Below are 7,395 nucleotides of genomic sequence, written 5' to 3'. Positions count from 1 at the left end.
TTAACAGCGTTGTGATAGTTTCAGGTGCAGAGCCAAGTGACTTAACCACACATATACATGTATCCACTCTCCCCCAAACTCCCTCCCATCCAGGCTGCCACGCGGCACTAAGAGGTTCCCTGTGCCATACGGTAGGTCCTTCTTGGTTATCACTTTAAATATAGCAGTGTGTACATGTCCACCCCAAACCGCCTAACTCTCCTTTCCCCCATCCTTCTCCCCTGTAACCAAAAAATATGGAACGCTTCACAAGCTTGCATGTCATCCTTGCCCACAAGCCACCTAATCCTCCCTGTATTGTTCCACTTTCAGTACATGTGCTGCTGAAGTGAGCACCGTTTTTTTTTGTTGTTGTTGTTGTTGTTGGTCTTTTGGCTAAAATGATAAGAACAATGAGTTCTAATACTGTGTCTGGGTAGAATTTATTTTAAAGCAGTTTGTTGTTGTTTTTTCTTTTTTGGTTTTTGCAGAATTTCCACCATTCTTTCGATTCCCACTTTGCTATGTTGGGATTGCCCAGACTGTGTGTCCCATAAGAAGACTAGAAATATTTTTAAATTGAATAGATCAGTGATGGTTTTAGGTTCCCTGGCAAAAATTTTCACATGTCTAAATCATTTTCACTGAAAAGCAGTTAGGAGAATAGGTGAAGAGAGGAAATGGACCAACTTTATTTTTCTTTTCTAACTACAGCTTCTTTAAAGACCAAAGCTGAGGTTTGCAATTGGCAGCTAGAAGAAGCTGACAGCTGCATCTTTTCAGATTGGGGCACAGACTACCCTCTAACTCTTTACTCTTTGTGCCTGGAAAATGTGACTCTGCTCAGAGATTTCAGGCAGAAAATAGTGTTTGTTTATTCTTCAAAGACTTCTACTGGCTTCTCTTGCTGTCTTTCCTGATGTGCCTAGAAGGGACCCATTGAGTACAAAGCTTGTCAGCACCAATATTTGTGATTCAGAAGACATTTATTAAGCCTCTGGCATATACCTGTCCCTATAGTTGGCAACAAGGATGCAGGGACATAAGAGTTCTTCTTCCTGTCCAGAGGTCACCACAATTACTGAGGGAGTCAGGAGGGCCAGATGCTGTGGGAGTGACAGTGAGGACACATGGGCCCACCTGGGGTGTCAGGGAGGATGCTCTGGAGGAGACAGGAGGGACCAGACAAATCACCAGGGACCTGGGAAGTGGTCACATACAGCGAGAAAGATGACGAGAAATCAAGGGACAGTGTGGGATTTCCTGTAGCCACAGTAGCTTCCAAAGCCTGCAGCAAAGTACATTCTGGTGAGCAAGGGGGGAACATCTTGAAAGAGTTAGAATCACAACATGTGGAGCCTTAGCGTTAGGGGAGGTGGTGCGTCCATCAGGGTTCTGGCAAGTGCAGACAGAAAGGTCCACTCACAGAGCAGGGTCAAGGGACCAATGACACCAATGGATTGCAAGCACTAGGAAACAGACACGGCCAGGACCTCGCCCAGGGAAGAAAACAGTGCGACCAGGGCCGTGAGGATGGTCACCCACCAGGACAGTGAAGATGGTCACCCACCAGGAGATGCTTTAGAGGGACCAAGCCGTAGCTGAAACTCGGCACTGCAACAGGGAGGAGGTGGGAGGCCATGCCTCCATCTCTGATTCCTGTAGACTTCCACCCTACCCAGACCCTCTGTTGGCCAAAGTCAACCAGCGGCCAGAGGGCAGCAGGGCCTTGGGAGGCAGGGATCAGTGCTCAGACACAGAACATCCACATTATCATATTCTGTATCTAAGGCACAATCACAATCAGTGTTGACCTTCACAAAGATATGAGGAAGGTTATTTTATAAGCTTTAAGACATGCCAAGTGAAAGACAGTATTGAGATAAGTATTACAAACATAGGTAATTATGATAAGCGTCAACTAACAGCTGATGGGTTTTCTGCATTTTGTTAAAAGCACATGCATTGCTAAAAACCACCTTCTAGCATTCAGGACCAAGATCTGTTCTTCCTATAAACCCTGGGATGTTTATTTGATTCCGTGGCTATTTGGTGGGAATTCAGCTGAATTTTCCTTAGTGATTTATATATTCCTGTGTGGGACATTAGGGGGAATCATGTCAATGGTAGAACAGAATATGGAGAAGGAAAACATTTGCTGAATACTTACTAAGTTCAGTTCAGTTCAGTCACTCAGTCGTGTCCAACTCTTTGTGACCCCATGGACCGCAGCACGCCAGGCTTCCCTGTCCATCACTAACTCCCAGAACTTACTCAAACTCATGTCCATTGAGTCGGTGATGCCATCCAACCACCTCACCCTCATCCACCTCATCCGCCCTTCTCCTCCTGCCTTCAATCTTTCTCAGCATCAGAGTCTTCTCCAATGAGTCACTTTTTCACATCAGGTGAATACTTACTATGTGGCTATAATCTCATTTCATCTTCACAGCCACCCTCTAATTTTTTCACACACTGTAGGTGAGATTACCTCAGAAGCTCATTACAAACTCATGGAACCAGGATTCAGACCTGAGTCTCTGCCATGCCAAAGCCCATCCTGTTTTCAGAAGACCAGTGTCTTGTGTTAACCTGTCATGTGGTCTCATAAACTAAAGGTTCCTGTTGGAAAACAGGTAAAGTACCTTTTTTTTTCTTTCCTTCTCCTCTCCATCTTTCTTTCTTCCTTCTTTCCTCCCTTCCTTCTTCCTCTCTCCCCACCTTTCTTGCTTCCTTTTTTTCTTGCTATTGTTTTCTAAACTCAACATATCACAGGCAACATTTTTTTCATCTCCCATCTCTGATGCTTCCTTTAGAAAACAAATCCTATATGATAAACGGTATAACCTTTAGCTTAAATAACTGTTAAATAAATCAGCATTGCAGAAACTCATTTCTACGTGTTCCATTTGTGTGAAGAACTCCTATGACAACAAAACAGAAGCCTGCTTTTAGAGGCTCCTAAGAAAGAGAACAGTTTATTATAAAGAGTTTCTTTGTGGGGATCATATTTGCAAAACTTGATCTAAAAAGAACACAGTAAGGAGGCATGTGAATTCTGTCTTACCGGTACTTGTTCCAGAGTTATTTGAGTTTTAAACTTCTGGAAAATTTTATCTTCCATTGATTCATGTTTTGCCATGGAATCCAATTCTTCCCTGCATGTTTCAACTGAAAAATCATCAACGGAACTATTAGAGCAATAGGAATAATAGCTACAACCTGACCATTCACACAGGCTGAGGAAACCCAGTTTGAGAAAAGTCAAGTCAGGGTAAAATCAGAGAGCGAAGACCAGATGTTTCCACATGCTCTCCCTGTTCACTCATTCATGGAAGTCAATGCTTTAAGACCATCTGAGTTTCCAGGTGCTCCACGAAGCATTGCTTACTATGCTGGTGCCCACTGAACACTTCTTCTTATGCTTAAAATTGAAAGAACAGACTCAAGTCAAGGACCCAGGATTGCACCCAGCACATCCTAGGATACCCAACAAATGTGAGCCTCCCTGAGCATACTGTCCTCATCACTCCGGCCAGATACACATTAATGGTCATCTCTAACAGTCTGAGCATCTTCTACCCACTGAACTTGGATTTCAAGTCTCTCCATGTCATGTGCATTTCTTCTCTCATCCTTACACTTGTCCACTCAGTCATCAAATAGCCATCAAACGCTCACCATAGAACTCCCAGCCCATTCCTTCTCCACATGCAGCTCCCAGAATTCCCATGTCATATTCCAGCTACCCCAGCCCTCTGTGGCCCCCAACAGCCTGGTGTCTCTCAAGAGAACCTTCTGTCTTTGTAACATGCATCAAAATATAATGTTGATACCCTCTGAATTGGGCTTCCCTGCTGGCTCAACTGGTAAAGAATATGCCTGTGATCCAGGAAACCCCGGTTCAATACCTGGGTTGGGAAGATCCTCTGGAGAAGGGATAGGCTACCCACTCCAGTATTTTTGGGCTTCCCTGGTGGCTCAGTCAGTAAAAGAATCTGCCTGCAATGTGAGTTCATTCCCTGGGTTGGGAAGATCCCCTGGAGGAGAGCATAGCAACCCACTCTAGTATTCTTTCCTGGACAGAGGAGCCTGGCAGACTTCAGTCCATGGGGTCCCAAAGGGTTGGACGTGACTGAGCGACTAAGCACAGCACAGCACCCTCTGAATCAGATAATGAAGATAATCAAGTTGATGAATCTGAGAAGGCAGGAATGGTGCACACCGTCACAGCTGGGTCTGACAAGGGAGCCATAAATGCCTTTCACAGCAGGGCTCCGTCAAGTGTATGAACACATACAAAGTTTCAGTGTAACCTTTAGGGCTTTGTAAATGCTGTTCCCTCAGGCCACAGGGCCTCCTCCAACCTCTTTGACCCAGGAGACCTCAAACTCAAGTTTCAGCTAAGAACCCAGCTACCTCGAGGAAGCTTTCCTTCCTTTTTGAAGATTTTGAACATATATAAAAGGAGAACGAATACTGTGACGAACACCATCTACCCATCAAGCAAGTCCAACACTGTCATCTCATGCCCGATGTTGCTTGTTCTGTGGACCTAGGAGTGGGGAGCCAAGACGGGTGGAGCTGGGATTTTACCCAAAGGACAGCAGGGAGCGCTAGATGGGTTACAAACGCAGAAATGACATGGTCGGATCCGCTTTCCAGGGAAGACCACTCTGATCTTTGAAGATGGATGAGAAAGGGGCAAGACTGAACTTGGGGACATCGAGGAAGAAGGTGTTGTTGGGAAGTAGGTGGAAGCTTAAAACACGGTGGGGGATGGGGTCCCTGCACAAGCAGATGGAGTGAGCTACAGTCGTGCTGTGTAAGGCATGCTTCAACACCAGCAGGGACGAAAGTTTCCAACCCTGGGAGTGTGAGAAGCATCCTTGTGGAATGGTACAGTTTGAGCGTGTTCTTGAAGCCAAGTAAAGACAAGAAGCTATAACAGTGCCTCCGTGCAAAGAGAGGTTACCCAGCAAAGAGCATTGTTTATGGTGCATTGGTAATTAAACTTGACCCTCTCTTCGCTATGCTCCACTGACCTTCAGTTAAAAGGACCCCAGCATCTGTGTGTTGTTATTGTAATGAACAGCGTTTCCACCACCGCCCCTCACCCGAATCCCCGGCAAGTCTACACAGTTCTCTAAGTCATTACCGTGGGCGCTCACACTTCCATCATAAAACCTCACATGAATGTTTCTCACAACCACTTTGCTTTCTCATTGAGGCTGTTCAAATGTCAGTGGTTTTAGCACTGAGCTTAACCTTTACGTATTTTCACCAGAGTCTCAGAAACACAGCCTGTGCTGGATTTTCTTTATGGTTGTGGGTGGGAATGTTTTATACACATAGTGATAAGCCAAGAATTCTGGCAGCACCATTGAATTGCCTTCGAGACATACATGTTTGAAAAACTTCAATAAGTCAATGGGGCTCCATTGCATTCAATGCCAAGTGTATAATAATCATTCATTTATCATTCATTCAATAAAAATTGTTCACATGCTCAGTCATGGCTGACTCTTTGTGACCCCATGGACTGCAGCATGCAAGGCTTCCCTGTCCATCACCAACTCCTGGAGCTTACTCAAACTCAATTCCATTGAGTCAGTGATGCCATTCAACCATCTCATCCTCTGTTATCCCCTTCTCCTCCTGCCTTCAATCTTTTTCAGCATCAGGGTCCTTTCCAATGAGTCAGCTCTTCACACCAGGTGGCCAAAGTATTGGAACTTCAGCTTCAGCATCAGTCCTTCTAATGATTATTCAGGACTGATTTCCTTTAGGATGAACTGTTTTGATCTCCTTGCAGTCCAAGGGACTCAAGAGTCTTCTTTAACACCACAAGCCTTCTCTAACACCACAGTTAAAAATCATCAATTTTTTTGACATTCAGCCTTCTTTATGGTCCAACTTTCACATCCATACATGACTGCTGGAAAAACCCATAGCTTTGACTAGATGGACCTTTGTTGGCAAAGTAATGCCTCTGCTTTTTAATATGCTGTCTAGATGTGTCATAGCTTTTCTTCCTAGGAGCAAGTGTCTTTTAATTTCATGACTGCAGTCACCATCTGAAGTGCTATTTTGAGCCCACAAAAATAAAGTCTGTCACTGTTTCCACTGTTTCCCCATCTATTTGCCATGAAGTGATGGGATCAGATGCCATGATCTTAGTTTTTTCAATGTTGAGTTTTAAGCCAGGTTTTTCACTGCCCTCTTTCACCTTCATTAAGAGGTTCTTTAGTTCTTCACTTTCTGCCATAAGGGTGGTGTCATCTGTGTATTTGAGGTTATTGATGTTTCTCTCAGCAATCTTGATTCCAGCTTGTGCTTCATCCAGCCCGGCATTTCACATAATGTACTCTGCATATAAGTTAAATAAGCGGGGTGAAGTATACAGCCTTGACATACTCCTTTCACAATTTGAAACCAGTCAAATTTCCCATGTCCAGTTCTAACTGTTGCTCCTTGCTCTTCAAACAGGTTTCTCATGAGGCGGGTAAGGGAGTCTGGTATTCCCATCTCTTTAAGAATTTTCCTCAGTTGTAATCCACACAGTCAAAGGCTTTATGATAGTCATTGAAATTACTGAGGACCTATTCTGGGACAAGCACTCTTAGAAGCCATGGGAATATGAGACTGAACAAAATAAAGTGCCTGTCCTCATAGAGATTAGATTCTAGTGCAAGAGACATATATATCATTGTACAGATAATGGATCAGGAGGTGATAAGTGCTGTATAAAATTTGAATTGTGTTAAGAATTGGATAGAAGCCATATTCTAGTGGCTTCCACCAAATGGAGAGACTGTATTTGATGTAAGTGGTTAGGAAGGAGTGTCAATTATCTTTTTCACTTCAGAAATTCTGAAAGATAATTGACCTAAATGTATCTAAGAATTCGCTTACTTTCTAAAATGTGTCTGTAACTTCAAAATCGACACTGGTGGCACTTTCCCAGTTATTCATAGATTTTTGCAAATGTGGAAAATTTTGAATCACCTGGTGTGCACATTTCTAGCTGAGGTCCAAGGAGGCAAGGCTGTCTTCCTGTCTTAGCTTCCATATCATAAACAAATGTCCTTTTGAAGGCCCATTTAATGCCATGTTTTTCACATTTTTGTGCTTGTTCTGGGTGATTTGCAGTTTAAATGGCCCCTGGAGCATAGTGTTTAAGTGCGATGTAGTATTCTTAACTTCAGGAAGGTGCGGTATGCCTTATGGGGGAAATATATGTTAGAATGAGCTTTGTTCATTTGCTGTGGACTGAGTCCAGTGGTAAAGAATCAACAAATACATTAAATAAGGTGTCTTTAAAACCAAAATGCAGATAAAACAAAGCCATATGATGATTAACTGACAAAACAATGCAGACTGAGCCTCCCAGGAAACTAACTTTATGCTTCCTCC

At 43.7% G+C, this 7,395-nt stretch overlaps 1 non-coding gene across 1 annotated transcript; it reads right to left on the bottom strand.

Annotated features, from left to right (window-relative positions):
* Positions 1 to 230: 230 nt before the first annotated feature.
* LOC133058958 (U6 spliceosomal RNA) lies at positions 231 to 336 on the bottom strand. Its single transcript, XR_009693464.1, has one exon. It is a non-coding gene; the product is annotated as a U6 spliceosomal RNA (small nuclear RNA).
* Positions 337 to 7,395: the final 7,059 nt, after the last annotated feature.

This window comes from Dama dama, chromosome 6, assembly GCF_033118175.1.
Source record: "Dama dama isolate Ldn47 chromosome 6, ASM3311817v1, whole genome shotgun sequence".
Lineage (NCBI taxonomy): Eukaryota > Metazoa > Chordata > Mammalia > Artiodactyla > Cervidae > Dama > Dama dama.
This window is presented reverse-complemented; position numbering and strand designations above follow the sequence as displayed.